Genomic DNA, 16,792 nt, shown 5'->3' with positions numbered 1-16,792 from the left:
TAATTCACTATTCAGTTATATCTATTTGTAAATAGATAAGATGGCCAATTTTGTTTATTTCCAATTCTGGGATCATTCTGTTAGCTGAATGATACAAGCAGCGCATGTTTTGACTGGTGTGAACTATTCTGGGTGTTTCTTTTATTTGGGTGTTCAGCATGGACGATATGACATAATGTACCACCATGGTCTTAGCTGTGACGTTCTGTGGAAATGTTTCCAGTTATGCAGGCAAACACTTAAGTCTTTGCTCTACTCCCAAATTGCAGCCGCACCCATAAATGACTTAATTTGATTTCCTGAACTATCTGATCATACTGTAAAATAGGCTGATGGAACTGTCTGTGTGTGGGTAGAAAGTTTTGTGTGAGAGAGTGCCTTGACTCCATTGGGTGTTTGACCGAAAACACAATGATATTCAAGTCTGCCCAATGACTTCTGTCATTCAGGATCCCCTGAGCAGACTGCCAAGCGGAGTAATGTGTAAATTAAATCAAGAGTGTCTTTGGGCAAGTACTAATCTTTACCATAAACATGTCCTTATGTGATGTTCCATGATTAGTTAGATTAAGGACTTATAGATGCAACAACTTAAATGAACAAACCATTTCACATTACATAGGGCTAATGTCGAACATATGGCCATTTATTATCTTCCTGAAGGTTTGTGTGTGACTGGCTGATTTTAATTCAGGGTTGGGCAAAATTTCTAATTTAATTGGATTTATTTTCAAACTATTTTTTAAATCAGAAATTGGTAGTAAATTTTACAATTACACATTGTCACATTGAATTAAAAGTAAACATTTTTAATAGTTATAGCATTTTTTTGTTGTTTATTTGTTTGTCTGTTTTTTTTTTTTTTTGTAAAGTGCACCAATTTTTTCACAATTAATTTTTTTTTACTTCATAATCGCGTGATGTATTTGCTCAAATCTAAGTAGGAAATCTTTTCCCATATATAAAAATGAATGGTTTTAAATTAAGTTCTGACAGAGATGTGGTAGAAATTTCATCCAGGTAAAAATAGGGATTAACCCTTATCACAGTTGATCCCGTCAGCGTGGCTCTTAACCTCAGGTTGCTGCAGATGGGGGTCTTCCTTACAATTACTTACTTTTTTTCCCAGACAAAGTAACCAAAAGGAAGCAGCACCTTAGAGGAGTTTAGTTGCCTTTGTGAGGTGAGTAAATGCTATTGCTACATAATAGCTCATTACTCACATACTCATAAACAGAGCAGAAATGTAAACTTTGTCATGTACCTTGTTCTGCTTTGAAGGACAGACCATATATGGGCGTATTCCGGGGATGACATCAAGAAGCACAGGCGTGAATGGACTTGCCTGCTTGGGTGAATGACCTCTGTGCACATGCAGGATGATGGATCAGGTACACAGGTTAGATTAGGAAACCTATTTCAGCAGCCTTTCCGGTCGAGTCATGTCACATATAGCAACCAAACAATGCTTCTGTCTGCAGGCCAATCCCCAACAGATGTCTGTTTGCTGAGGTACTGTCCAGCAGGAGGAGCAGTCACACCCACAAACATACACAACTGAGAGAAGTCCCTTCACCTGCTTATATTTCACTGAAGAACCATTTCATTGCATCAGGCATTTTTCAATTCACAATATACCTGCCTGTAATTATCAAGTTACCCTGAAGACCTTCTTTAGCTGGTTCAGATGTGTTTGATTGGGATTGGAGCTGAAATCGGCAGGATGGTAGTTTCACAACGTATTTCTCATCAATTTGAAGAACATATTTATTGTTTCACACCTTATAACCTCTTAAACTTAAAATGTTTCTCTTGCTTTTTTTTTTTTTTTTTTTTTGGTCAAATAATGCAAACACATGGTGCATTTGTGTCCAAATAAACTTTTTGGGGCTACTATATTTCTTAAAATACATGAGGAATCTGTGAAATAAAGTATGAATAAAATATTTTGTACATTTGCACTTATTAAATAGAATAAAAGAAAAAAGAATAATAATTAATAATAATTTGTAAATCAAACCATGTAATAACTTAAAGTTCTGACTGATTTACTCTAAACAGATTTACTTTCCCTTTCCTGGAGAAGATTCGGAACATATTTTGAATGTTACGTTAAATGTTAAATGTTTTTTTTAGCTCTAACCCTAATCAAACACACCTAAATTTGCTAATCAATGTCTTCAGGATCATTAGAAAATAGCAGGTAGGATTGTTTTGGATAGGGTACGAGCTAAACTCTGCAGGAAAGTGGATCACTGTATGTCTTTTCCGCAGGACTGAAACCCTGAAACTTAAAGGATGGAAGGAATTTGCAGTGAGATGTCGCCCCCAGAGAGCCTCTGTGTGCACTGAGAGAATAAAATCATCAAACTATCAACAATTACAGGACAAAGGTGAGGGGAAATTAAGCTACTGTATATGTGTGTCATGGAAACATGATAGGGAGAGGCAAATATTTTCCATTGTAATTCCATTGTAAAACTTATGAAGCAGGAGGCTTTAAGCATTCAGTGTTTGTAACATCCACATGTGGAAAGGGAGGCTCTGTTTCCAGTGACACGGTTCAGACTAGGGGAATCCCCTCCCGGGAATGGCTGAGGAATCAAATCCACTCTGGATCTCACATTATTGGATTTTGTTAGACATTAAATGAAAACGCAAGACTAGACTAACATTATAGTTCCAGAAAGATTGCAGAACAGAAGACTAGACACAAAAAATAACCCAGTGTGTCACATTAACGGTGACTTAAAAAAAGTCGCCCTTTTACTTCAATGTTAAATCAGTGTCACTTCACAATCACTTCATCTATGATATCACCCTTTCTCAAAAACTCTGATGTGTCACATCCCCAGTTGTATGGTTTACGAATACAAATGATGATGTCTGGATTTTTAATAAGTAGTTTGTATTAGTGTCTGATCACGACCATATGTTGGTAAGCATTATGCAATGCTTCAGAACTGCTGTAGTTGCGATTTCATTGGCTTATGATGACATGTTTCACTGTTAGTTATTCTTAGAGACACCCACGATTGGTTTCTACTACAAAACCCTTATCTGTAGGGAGGCGATAATCTCAGAAAGCATGACAGCCACATTTATTTTTGGTATCTCTTCCTACCCCCTGCAATAATAAACTGCTTTTTGTTCATGCCCACTCCCTCACTTTGATGTTAGTATGGCATTTGATCAACACGGCCCCAAGGAATGCTGGGAAGGCTTTGAGATTCTGTGGTGACACCATAAAACAACACAAAGGCATGTGAGAAATTGAAAGTCAAATGCTTGAGCTGAAGGAGAAGGTGATGACATATTGCATTGTGACTGATTATTCTGAAAGTCTAATTTTGAGAATGACAGACTGATAAGAAAAGCGATTAGTACATAAACTTTTGACTTTTTTTTATTAGTAAAAAGTCAATCAGCATAGGCGATGCTCCTGGAGTGATGACACAACACTCAGAATTAATGTGACATGACCGCATTTACAGTGAGAACAATACACTTTGAACACATCTCTTGTTATTGTCAGGAAAATCTGCTTTTTGTTTTCTTTTCCTGTTTCTTTTCTTTTGCTTTGTGGCTTCTTCCCTCTCACGCTCTCTCCTTATCACGTCCACACACATGTTGACCTTACAAATAACTTCGTTATCACCTTAAAGCACTTTCTAATTTCTGCCGATATTGCACTGCTTACTCAGTTAATCAGTATGGCGCCATTAGTGATGAAAGTCCAAGTGCCATGTTAAACAACTGGAAAATTAAAGACATTTATTACCAGACCAGAGATGCATCAAACTAGTCACATCACATTAATCACGCCACACAAATTGATGCATCCTGAATTGCCTCTGTGCTGAAATTAAAAGATTGTTATTATTATTTAATTTTTTTAATTTTGATAGCCCCACACTGTAAATTGTATTGATTACAAAAAAAGACTTTGAAATGTTACATTAAAACAGGTTAGTTGATTAACTGTTAATTGCCATATATGGTGAAAAATTGTAAAAGTTTCAAGATTGAATTATATGTATTGTTATTGTAAAATACTGTCCTATGTATGCTTTTTGGAAGCATACACTATGGATTGCCATGTAATGTATGATTAAAAATAGTAAAAGGACATTCACAGAATTTCTTGTATGACACACCGCATATGATTATATTCTATTTAAATATTTTTTTTTTTAACAAACAAAAGTAGATGGTGATGGTGTTTTATGTTTATGCATGTGCACCAACTATACAAAAGTATGATTTATGGACAGACAACTTATGATGAGTTCATCATGTGCTATTCTACTCTGGCACCTGTGTAATTATGGTGGTTACTGATATAAGATACAAAGGAGATTTTAATGGTTGATTTGTATGTTGACATTATCACCTAATGAATTATATGGTTATGAGATGTAAAATATACAGGCACCAGAATTCCGTCTTGTCTGATACATTCTGATACATTGTCACCTTATCATTTATATGTATATGGGTGTATATGTATGTATGTATTTGGGAAGGTTTTAATGATCTTTTTGATTCTATGAGAGCAGGGAAATCCACACCACAACTATAATGATTGCAACAAAGAGGAACAACACTGTCGGCATCATTTAAAAAAAAAAGTTGTTGTTTTCTCCAGCTGATGAATTATAAAATCATTGACAGCCAATCAGAATCCACCATGCTTTAAGAGCATTTAAAGCAACAGATTATAAAACAGCAGTGTACGCTCACAATAAACAGAACCATTAGTGTAGATGCTAATATAGTTATCGTTATAGTTTTTGATATGAACGGGCCTTTAAGATAAAACATTAATTGAAGCAAAAGTGAAAACCTTGTCATTTACTCACCCGTATGTTATTTATATATCTGTATGATTTCTATATGAAATATTTTCTATAATATTGGAGTCCAAACAACATTGGACTGAATTGACTTTACAAAAAATAAAAAAATAAATAAAGACTTACAGTTTTGGAATGGCATGATGAGGGTAAATGAAATAGTAATTTCAAAGTCAGCACACTCCTTGTTGTCATGAAGTGTCGTTTGAAGTTTTTATTTCCTATGGGTTCATTGTTCACCCAAAACACCTTTTTATGACTCCTGCATCAGTTTCCTGTGGTCACTGTTGTGTACAAACTGCCCACCCCCTGGCGAAACCCCTTCCTTCTTCCTTATGAGAATTCTCAAGAGTGGGCAAACCAACAGTGTGAGTCAGTGCTTCAATCAGCACAATGTGGCTAAAACAGTCTGCGTGCAATGACCTTCTAACATCATATTTAGTTCTCACTCACTGTCCTCTTACGCAAAACACGCGACCGCATCGTTTTTGCTTCCAGCAGGATTTGAGTCCAGGCTTTTGGCCGCTCACAAAGTCTGCTAGTATTTATGCTGCTTGTATATATCGAATGCATGATGGCTGGCTAATGCTATTCCAGTCATGATAATAAGGAGGGAGCGGGCTATATTTATCAAGTGGGGGAGTGTCCATCATTACAGCAGAGCTTAGCACAGGTTATGACCACAGAGGGGTTCGTACCAACATGAGCCTCATAGCAAGTCCTAGTGTTCGTGTCTTGCCCACCAGACACTATTCCAGTAATTAGAGTCTGAGGTTTACATGTCTGATTATTTTAAGTATTTGATTGTTCGTGGGTGTTAGGAGGAATGTTTACAGTAAATTCTCGTGTGTGTTTGCTAATGAGTGGTGGCAGATTTCATGCTAGACAGGATGTTTGTGTTATTTAGCCTAGGCCTTCATTGTGCTAACTGGCTGGTGGTATTTTGAAAATGGCAAAAGCTTTTTCTGCACTGTCTCCTTAAGTCTGCTGTCAGGCAGTAAGTTATGTGTGATTTCTGTGCCTTTCTGCAACAAACAGAAAACACGCACACACACACACATTTCCCAGTTTTTGGAGTAAATATAAGCAGTAATTTTATTTTATTTTTTTGTGCAAAATGTATTGCTATAAGGATGCTGCTGTGTGGTTTCGAAGGTATTGACTGTTTTATGCATGTTGTCCTGCGTGGTTGGTTAAACTGGCTCAAAAAATGCAAAAAAATAAAAATAAATAAATAAAGTTCCTTCTTCACTGTAAGTCTCTTTTTTTTTCCTTGCATCATTTATTTGTTTACTACCTATTACTTATAGCAATTACATTTCTCTGCAATTGTAGGAACATGACATGACATACCTCACTCTTAAGGACACCACTTTTGTTTTTGCTAATCACTCAAGAAAGCTGCATTAAAAGAGTATAGAGTAGAAAATCAATCATTGTGTAAAACAAAACAATATTCTTGAATTTCTTGAAACAGTAGAGAAGTGAACTTCGGGAGTTTTTGAATTTTCAATAAATCCCTTTTACAACCTCGACAGGAGTCCCATTAATATTGCAAGTGTCACTCATTCTACAACCACAAATGGCTTCCACCCATCTGACAGGTGTTGAAACTAGATGTCATCACTCGTCAAAGCACACAGACACCCTGACTGCCAGCACAATCAGGTCATAGTGGCACTTCAGCAGACACCGTCCCTGAATTTACCTTTGAGACTTAAACAGACTCACCCATCATCTGTCCAAACCATGCACAAAAAATTTTCTATAATATATATATCTTTTTTAGCAAGACCAATTCATTGCAAATTTGCAATGAGCTACTATAATAAATGCATTTGGATACAGTTATACCCAACGTTTCAATTGTATAGCATTTATTATTGATCCTTCATTACTCATGAACTGAACTATGGTTCTACCAATGGCATTAGTGTGGGGCGAACTCTGTTTACCCCACCAATGACACATGAAACCTGTTTGTAAGAATCATTGTCTGCAATTCTGGTTGCTGTTTCTAGAGGCGCACAAAACACCCACTTAAGCTTTAAATTTAAATTTCACTTAATGTGCTTTAAAACAACAAGATGATCTCAATGAACAAGCACGCTCATGTTTAAATTATAAAACCCCAATGAGAAACATTCTTTCCAGTGCATTTCGGTAGCAACACGTCTCCAAAAGGTTTAGCTGTATTTATATCACATTACGTTTTAGGTGGGGGTGTGAAGGAATGGTTGTGTGGCTTTCAGATCTGGAATGACATGATGGGACGTGATTGATGGTGTAAGTCACACATGAATCTCCTTCCCCGGGCCAAAGTAAACTCTTGGGAGTCATTACAATGATGATAGTATGAAACCCTCTGTCACTCCGCCAGGAAGTTGCTGCTAAATCCAGTTTTGGAAGGAACAAGGCTTTCGTTTTGCTGAGTTACAGACTGTAATACAAGCAGACGTCACTAATATTATTGCTCAAGTGTAATATTTGATATCTGGCTTGTTTTAAATCCGCAACCATGGCCAACACCACTATTAAATTAAAATAACCGTGCTAGAAAACACCAAAAGAATGTTTTCCATTGCACTAAACAAAATGAAATATGTCACAGTAAACCACATCTAAACCTCCCTTCTAGTAAAGTCTGTTACGTCTGATTAGCCACAATCTAACCGATCAAAGTATGTCAATGTTTACTTGGTATATTTTCCCATTCTTTTACATTTGGGACAGTGTGTTCTATGGTTAGAACTTCTATTTGTTTCTGGATAAACATCCCCGCCTCCCTCACTACTGTGAAATCACGATATGATCACACAGCACTTATCTAAAACTTGGTGGAGTCACATCCAAGGTGCCGTATTTTCATTCACAGCATTGCAATAGCTTAATCATTTCAGCAACTGTTTACTGAGAAAAACCAACACGCAACCTGAAAATAATAGCTTTATAAGAAACCAGCCTCATTTTGGGCTTTGTGGAAATTTTGGACCGCATTCCAGAGTTGTGACAACGTTGCAAAGCTCAGGGAGCACCCAGCATGCCTAGACAGATCCTTACCTCCACCCAAACCATCAATGATGAACAGTGAGCTCCTTCATACCAGTTCCCTTAACAACTGACGCTAACAGGTGGGATTGTAAAAACAAAAATATGCTCTTTCATAATATAAGATCTAAATATGGATACATTTTGGTGGTCAGCATAGGGGTCGTAGGGTCTGAGCTTGTGTCCCACAGGATGTAGGTTCAGACCCCAGAGGTTCATGACCTACCATCATTGTTTTCCCAATTAATCAATGCAATGGATAGTGTGAGCAAGAAATATCTTAAGGGGTGTTTTTGAATCTCTTTGCTCTTTTTTAAAGAAAATTACACATTTAATCTTGGTTTGCTTAGCATTCACACTATAATTTTAGAAAGATTGGTAACACTTTATAATAACTGCATGCTAATAATCATTAGTTAAGCATTAGGAAACAGTTAATTCATAATTTATAAAGCATTAATAGACATTTATAAGCAGTTTATAAATACAGATATAAATGCTTTATTCCTGATTTAAAAGCATATCTATAATGTATTTAATAATTGTTTTTTCATACTTTATTAATGATCAATTTATCATTTCTAAATTAAGTATAGCATTATTTACAGACCAGTTATTAAGGAGTTGTCAGTGGTTCATAAGATCACTTAGAAATTGTAAGTAAATGATTAATAAACTATTTAAATGTGCATTCATACATCTTTTTATTCAGACATATAGTAATAGTTACTTATAGTGTTAATAAATGGTTTATTAACATGTATTTCTACTGTAATTCAGGGTTAATTCATGTAGTTGTTAGTTAACTATTTTTGTGAGCTCATCTAAAGTTGGGACTATTTATGCCTTGTAAAGCTTTTACAAATGAGATTTAAAGGCTGTTAATATTTCTATGTTCTGTATCACTGTGTTGTGTTTGTTTGTTTTTTGTTTAGAAGATAACTGAGCCTTTAAATATCCTTTATAAATGCTTTACAAGGCATAACTAGTCCTCACTTTAGATGAGCTCACATAAATAGTTAACTGACCACTACTAAATGCTTTATAACTACCTGAATTTACTACATTTCTTGTGATCTTATGAATCACTGGCAACTCCTAAATAACTGGTTTGTAAATAATGCTATACTTCATTGAGAAATGATAAATTGAACATGAATAAAGTATGAAATTACACATTATATATATATTCTTTTAAATCAAGAATAAAGCATTTATATCTGTATTTATAAACTGATTATTACTGTCTATTAATGCTTTATAAATGATGAATTATCTGTTTACTAATGCTTAATTAATGATTAATAGTGTACAGTTATTATAAAGTGTTACCAAAAGATCTGCTACAAGGAAATGGCAGTTCCGACGCCTGTCCCAAACTGGAATGGATTTTAGTTCATTTAGATGTCTTTAGTCTTTGTTGCAAAGTTCCTTTTCAGGGGGTCTTGGATCACTTGTTTGGTGTGCACCATGGTTCAGATGACAGCGTTCACACTTATTAAAATTAACTGCATTATCAGAGCAGTCTCACCAGAGTTTGCGAACACACACATGTAAACTGTATGACTTCTATGTATTCTGTTAGGCATAAATTGTCAAACATTGTCTAATGCCTCTAAAGCCATTAAACAGTTTATGAGTGCATAATGAGTTACATTTATTCACAGAAATGGCTTCAGAAGACCTGAAATATGGTGTGAAATTCAATTTTAAAACAATATTTCTAAGTATGTTTAACAATTTGCAACTTGTCAGCCATAGCCACTATAAACTGTCATTTTATAAGATAGAAAAACATTAACATTGTTCAAAATTTCTCTTTTTGCATCCTACAGGAAGTAGCAGCATACACATGTGAAATGACATGAGGGTAACAGAATGAAAACAGAGTTTTTATTTTGGCTGAAGTATCCCTTTTAAGATTGTGCTTGTCACTTTAAATAAAAATAAAGAATAATATAATAATAAAGAATAATAATGCAATGTCATATGTGATGTAACCACAGATCTGAATTTGACATTAATGCACATTTCGTTTTCTTGTCTGTGGCTGAAACTAAGCGGTCATCAATGTAAAAAATAGACTGTCAAGGGACATGTTGCATTGTGTGTTTTGGCTCTCAACTATTTTTAGAAAGTCTAAACTGCAGCACTTACTTGAAGGATCTTGCTGAAAGTCCTGCCATGGTGTTGTTGGATTTCACAGGCAGTATTGTGTGAAGGTCAGGAAACTCTGTGAAGCATTGATACAGTACACTGGCTCGGCTTTCCTCAGTATGGACAGCTGCTCTTGATGACAAGATGGTAGGGTAAGCCACACTGAAGTCTTTACTTGGGGTCGTGGCCTATTTAATATGCACACTTTGTAAGCTCACAGCACATTATAATAAATTTAGGATTTTAATTTGCCAGCAGAAAATGGAAAGTTTGGAACAGGAGGGTAAAGTCCAGTTGTTCTGGGAAACTAAGAGCAACAGAAACAAAACAAAACCGAATATGTTGCTATCAGTCAATCGGGTATCGTCACGATAAACCAGAAGGAAACCTCTTTTATGACCGAAACCTGATGACAAGTTCACCAGACAGATGTTACAGCAGTTGGATCTCGCAAAACCATGTCCAAATCACAATTCAAGTCAACATAAAAATTAATTAATTAATATTTGCACTGTAGCATTATTTCGAGTTTTGAAAATCCAAATTCTGATAACTCTATTGGCAGCTGTGATTAAAATAATAATGATTATTATTATTATTAGCATTACATTTAGAAAGATATTTTTGCATTACTATGCTGAAAATTGAAAGGAAAATCTGCTGATTTGTTTACTATTGCAGAAAAAAAGAAAAGAAAAAGTGTTAAATAGACATTTGACATATGACTAGTAAATTTTCTTGACAGGTTTTCTAAAATTAACCCATACAGTTAGACACACAAACACTCCCAGACGTCCTAATAAAGATTAACTTCTCACACTGCTCAAGTTCACCTTTGTACACTGATGAACATTAACAAACCGTGGGTACAACCTTCATTCTCTAAGTGTTGTAAATATTTGACACCTGCTGAAAGAACACAGGTCACCGACTCTTGGTTTTGTAAAGAACAATTCACTCCGTCATGACAGGTATCCAGTGGGGCCAGAGAGGGCCTCAATCAACAAAGGAGACATAAGTGTGCCGTGCGTTTTTAGGGAGTTCTTGGGCTTCTTCTGCTTAAACTCCCCTGATGAAAAAGCCCTCCATTCGCACGACTTGCATTGCGAGTCACACCATTAGTCATCGTATTGTAATAATAGCTCTTACCAGAAGGTTTCATATCTGATAAAGATCTGACAGACAATGTAACCCATGGTAACAGATGACATAGAGCTGTCTTGACTTGTAGGTGGCATTCTTGAACGTTCTCCAAGTGTGACCTGCAGGGAATCCGAATGCGTCATATAAACAGTTCTCCATTCAGAACAACAACAGCTATGGTTTCTGTTTGTAGGTATGAAAAGATTTTCAACCAGTGTACATCTACAGTATTGATCATTTAATTCAATGTTCTGATGCATTAAGGGTTAAACTAGTGACTGCCAGGAATAGCACATCTTATCTGAGTGAGTCTGAATCTTTTTGCCATTTTCAACCATTCTTTTTTTTTCTTTCTGAAGTTATTTGTAGAAAACTTAGAAGTGGAAGAACCCTGCCTCAAAAGAAAACACCCAAAAATAGATCTCACAAGGAGAAGGAAGATAGCACAAGCTGCTGGTGAATGGAAACGGGAAACAATTGCTCTCATTCCTAAAAAAAAGACCGATTTTATATTAAGGCTGCACTTTGTCAGTGCTGCTAGCTGACAGTATTTGTTGAATGGTGAAAGGAGACGTCAAAGTTTGTGTGCCTTCAGAACAGAATTAGGTATTTTTCTTCCCGACTTGTATTGTTAAGGTATTTTTGAGCCAAAATAGCCACAATTTAGATTTTAATGACTGTTTTTAACACTCTCTCCTGGCCCAGAAACACTTTGCATGCTTGATCTCATATCCGATATAGTTGATTGATTGATTGATTGATTGATTGACTTGATTAAAATTCTGCATTACATTTGAAAGAAAAAAATCTGCACTGAAATACTGCACAAACTATTATAAACTCATTCTGTAATTATCTGAAATCCTGTTAAAAATAATGTTGGTTTCTAACATTTTGGGGGACTTTCCCATGTGGCTTTTTCTTTATTTCCTCACTGAGACTATAGGTTGGCCATGTTTCTGAATACTGAATAGGCGTCGTTGGTGTGTAAAACTTCATTTTTCACGTACCTGACATCTGTACTCCAGTTATTTCAGTTTGAGCCATTTTTTGTAGCTCAGTATCAATAAATATCCATCTTTTGAATTGGGAGGACATTTTGAATTTGAAAAGTTAGAGCATGTTTTCATAGCTTTATCTCAAAAGAGAAGTGAGACAAAAAAGGCCAAATATGCGGTTTAATAGTCAATGTTCAGAAAAAACACTACTGTTCAAAAGTTTAGGATTGGCCGGATTTTGAATATTTTTTAAATAAGTATTTTTTTCTACGTAAGGCTGCATCTATTTATAAAAACTGTAAAATTGTTCAGTATTATAAGTTTACAATAACAGTTTTTATTTATTTAAATATTTTTAATGTGATTTATTTTTGTCATGTCAAGGCTGAATTTTCAGCGTCATTACTTCAGTCTTCAGTGTCACACGATCCTTCAGAAATCAATCTGTTTTACTGATTTGCTGCTTAAGAATGTTATCAATGCTGCATGAAAACATTTGTGCTGCATAATATTTTTTAAAAGAAAGTTCAAAAGAACAGTTTATTTAAAATACAAATCTTTTGTAATATAAATGTATTTCATGTCACTTTTGTTAAAGATTATTGCAAAATAAATGCATTAATTTCTTTGCAAAAAAAAAAAAAAAAAAACATAGCCTACGGTTCAGTACATAACTCTTTTTTTTCATGGTTTTTGGTTAAATTTAATTCTGATCACTTGGCATATCAGAGAGCTTTTGCCATTTAAAAAGTTTTTTTTTTTTTTTTTTTTTTAGTTTTCAAAAAAACTAAATCATCTGTACAATGGAGAAACACATTGATTATCATGTCTGTTATTCTGTGATAAGATTCAACATCAAAAATAAGTTAATTAAAACATTTGAATGGTTTTGTGGGGTGAAAACTTGTTATAATATTCTCTTAGGTTGGAAAGCAGGTTTAGAAATGTTCTCATTACAAGGGAAAATGCTTGATGTGTGTTGTTTTTTCAAATGCACGTTATAAGCGAGGAGACTCACGGACACACAAACAGAGCCAATTCACAGAGAAAGAATATGAATGGAAATTATTTAAATCCAAAACTGAAAAAACGCAGTTCACATTCACATATTGAACCATAGATGTCATACCGAATGGTTCAATATTATATTGAGAATTGTGGCATGCCTGACTGACACTGAGAACTCTTTTGACTGAGGATTGTGTCAATTGACCAGTCAGAATCAATTATTCCAGAGAGTGTTTCATAACATTTCATATACAATATCAAGGAAGGGCATATACACAGGATCCACCTAGTTTTCTTGTTACAGGCCAGTTTGCATGAGAGGCAGAATAAAACAAAAGCCTTTTCTTAGTTTCTGTCACCATCCCATAATATCAGTCCAGCCTACACAAGGAATGCAGGGGAATGACCCGTAATGTTACCAGGGAACAGACTCATTCCTTTAATCTCCATTGGGTTTCTTTATGAGCCAGAGAGTTAAGAGAGACTCAACATTAACCTCAGCAGATGTGTGATTTATTCCCACTGATCCACCTGCGCAGTTTTTAATCACCAGCTATAATGACTAGCTATAAAAGTCTGTCTTTGTTTTCTGTTCCATGTACTTGTTCCTGCTATCAGTATTGCTTTATTAGTAGAGGAATATTGGTTTTACAACAAGCCCCTCCTTTTGCAGGTGCTCTGGAAACTGTCTCTAATGTTTCAGTAGTTTTTGTTCATATATACTGATTCTAAAATCAACATGAAATCAAACTGACCCTATTTACTTTTTAATGCACTTAGTCTAATTAATTTCCATCCTGTATCCTGTGTTTCTGCATTTTTTCCTCATTTAATATTCTGTTGAAGTCCCGTTTAACAGATATGACGTAAACTAAATGGTTTGTGAACGCCTATGTCTTCAGATTTGTATTGAAGCCTGTCTTCGCCATGGGATAAAAAAAAATAATAGTACAAAATTCAACACAGAATTGCGAGTTTATATCTTGCAAATCTGAATTGTTATTGCACAATTTTTACTTTTTTCCATTCAGAATTTCAAGAAAATTGTCAGAATTGAGAGATGTAAACTTGCATTCCTGAGATAAAAAGTCCAAAAATGACAATTGATTTTTTTTTTTAATTATTATTCTTTGGCAGAAAAAGAAAGAATTGCGAGGAAATTTTGAGGGAAAAAAGACTAAACTGTAAAGTAAAAATCCAAAATTCTGAAAACTTGAAATTGTAAGAGACAAATAGTCAGAATTCTAAATTTATATCTCACAATTCTTTTTTTTTTCTCTCAGAATTGTTAGAAAATTTCTGGATTCTGGAAAAAAATTGCAATTACCTTTATTTATTTATTTTATTCCATGGTGCGATGGGCTTAGATTTGTGCAGAACATGAATTAGACCCCAGAAAGACAGTCACAAGTAGATATTTTTGTGGGTCAAGCTGTCAGATAACACACACGGGTCCAATATCTGAATATAAACCATGGCACATTCACAGGTCTATGTTTAGAGCTTTTATGATGTGTGGATCATAACTGCGGATCCAGATTTAGAAAGGATGGAGCCTCAACATTTATCTAGTAATGGAGTCGGTGTCGGTATTGCTGCTCAAACCATGTTTATTTTGTATTTGCATAGTCAACTGCAGCTTAATTGTGTGTAGCTGTGGTTCAGTTGTGTTTCAGATTCACTCAGTTATATTGTCTGCTGACTCACAGAACATGCAAGCTCATCAGCGTAACATTTGCCTGATGTGGTGGAGGTTTGATACGATTTCATTGATGATGGGCCAGACCCATATAAGCCTACATCATTTCATTGTCCCTGGGGCCACTCATCTGCATGTCAACCTGGGAAAACACAACAGGGAGCCACCGAGAGGAAGAGGTTTCACATGGAGACACATAGACTGGGTGATCTGACTCAGGCTTACACAGTCACCGGGGGAAATGGCTGAGTAATCAGCGCTCACCACAAATATTTTTAATGATCTATCTGGTCTAAGTGACTGTTAGCAATAAACCGTTTTTCATATTTCTATCCGATCAGCTTTCAAAAGAGTAAGAAATGTGGAGCACACAGAAAAAATACTTTGAAGTGCTCCGAGCCAGGCTTTTATTCACGCCTGGAAGAAATGCCAAAACCCTGTGATGTGACATTAAAGTCGATGACTCTGGGATCTGAGTTTGTGGTCAAATTACGATGAAGGGTTGAAAGTTGAGGTTTTTGGGACTGGAAGGGGCGTTTTACTTACTGTAGAAGTGTAATGTTGTAAATTGAGGAAGCATTTTAAGGACGTTTTACTGCAAAACGTGACAGAAAACTGATAAAGACAATAATGCATTGCTGTAAAAACCAAAACACATGTGTGTGCTGGTCTTTTGAACAGGGTTGGGTACACTATTCTAATATTAAAAGAATGGATCACTCCTTATAAAGCATGTTGATGATTCTTGCCATTGCTACGTCTGTCTTTGTTGTAAAGCAAAGCTTTTACAAGAGAGCAGTGAGCTCACCATATGAAAAATCCCCTCGTAGCATTCCTCTGGCCCTGACCACAACTCCCACCTCTCTGTGGCATGCTGTTCAGAAACCAGACAACACACAAATCAGAGCGTGAGACTGGTCTTTTTAGCACCTGATTCAGGCTTCTTAAAGGAATAGTCTTGTGTTGTGTGTTTCTTACAAAATGTGATGCCATTCATTGTGTACTTGCCCCATTAGCTTCCATTGTACGTGCATTTTTTTCTATCTTGTTTTTAATATTGTTAGTAGTGAGGTATAAGTTGCAATCACTTTGTGTAATTCAGCCATAACTGGCACTTAATGTGACATTTTCAGAAAGACATAACCTGGGAAACCATTTAAAGTCAGCATGCTCTGCAAAACAGTGGCTCATGGAAGAGTCATTCTGGCAGAAAGGCATGCACGCTTTAGCCTAATCCTGCCCAACCGCATTCACCGGAAATGGGAGGCTGTGAGGGGGGTGGAGGCTCTTGTTTAAATGTGTGAGTCAAGTGCAAGACATCCCTCCCTTCTGACTGAATTCTGCAATGTGGTAAAAAAGGCAATGCTCAACACAAGCCACAGCCCTGGAACACCATCAGATTCCCAATGGTTATTGATAGCATCCACTGAAAAAGCAACTGAATTTGTTTGTGCAGGAGCTGGAGCAAAAAAGAGCTGGCTTCTTAGTCATTTTGTCCCATCTCGGCTCCACCCAGCGTTATCATATCCTCTCCTCACATTTGACATACAATCCTGCTCGGACCCTCCAGGGGATCTAAATAGACGGGTGAGAATTTAATAACGTGATAAAGATATACAAGTGTCTGTCCAGCACCATGAGGTCACAGTGAAAGAATCTAATGGCAGCTCATGTGAGCCAACAGGACAGAAGATGAAGTGGACTGCTGGCTCTCTAGAAGAAAGACAGATGGTGCATCATACAGTTGATGTTTATGTAGAGTTAAACCATGAGACAGTAGAAGTGTGACCACTGTAAACATTCAATTCATATCCATAATCCCTGGCCATGTGTCCATCCCCTCAGATTACCATGCGCTATGAATAATAAGACATTAATAATTA

At 35.9% G+C, this 16,792-nt stretch overlaps 1 long non-coding RNA gene across 1 annotated transcript; it reads left to right on the top strand.

Moving 5' to 3' along the window:
- Positions 1 to 985: 985 nt before the first annotated feature.
- LOC128027148 (uncharacterized) lies at positions 986 to 4,131 on the top strand. Its single transcript, XR_008186638.1, has 4 exons — positions 986 to 1,183; positions 1,282 to 1,391; positions 1,482 to 1,512; positions 2,275 to 4,131. It is a non-coding gene; the product is annotated as an uncharacterized LOC128027148 (long non-coding RNA).
- Positions 4,132 to 16,792: the final 12,661 nt, after the last annotated feature.

Source organism: Carassius gibelio, chromosome A14 (assembly GCF_023724105.1).
Source record: "Carassius gibelio isolate Cgi1373 ecotype wild population from Czech Republic chromosome A14, carGib1.2-hapl.c, whole genome shotgun sequence".
Classification (NCBI taxonomy): Eukaryota; Metazoa; Chordata; class Actinopteri; order Cypriniformes; family Cyprinidae; genus Carassius; species Carassius gibelio.
The sequence above is the reverse complement of the archived record's forward strand: the minus strand, read 5'-3'. Positions and strand labels throughout refer to the sequence as shown.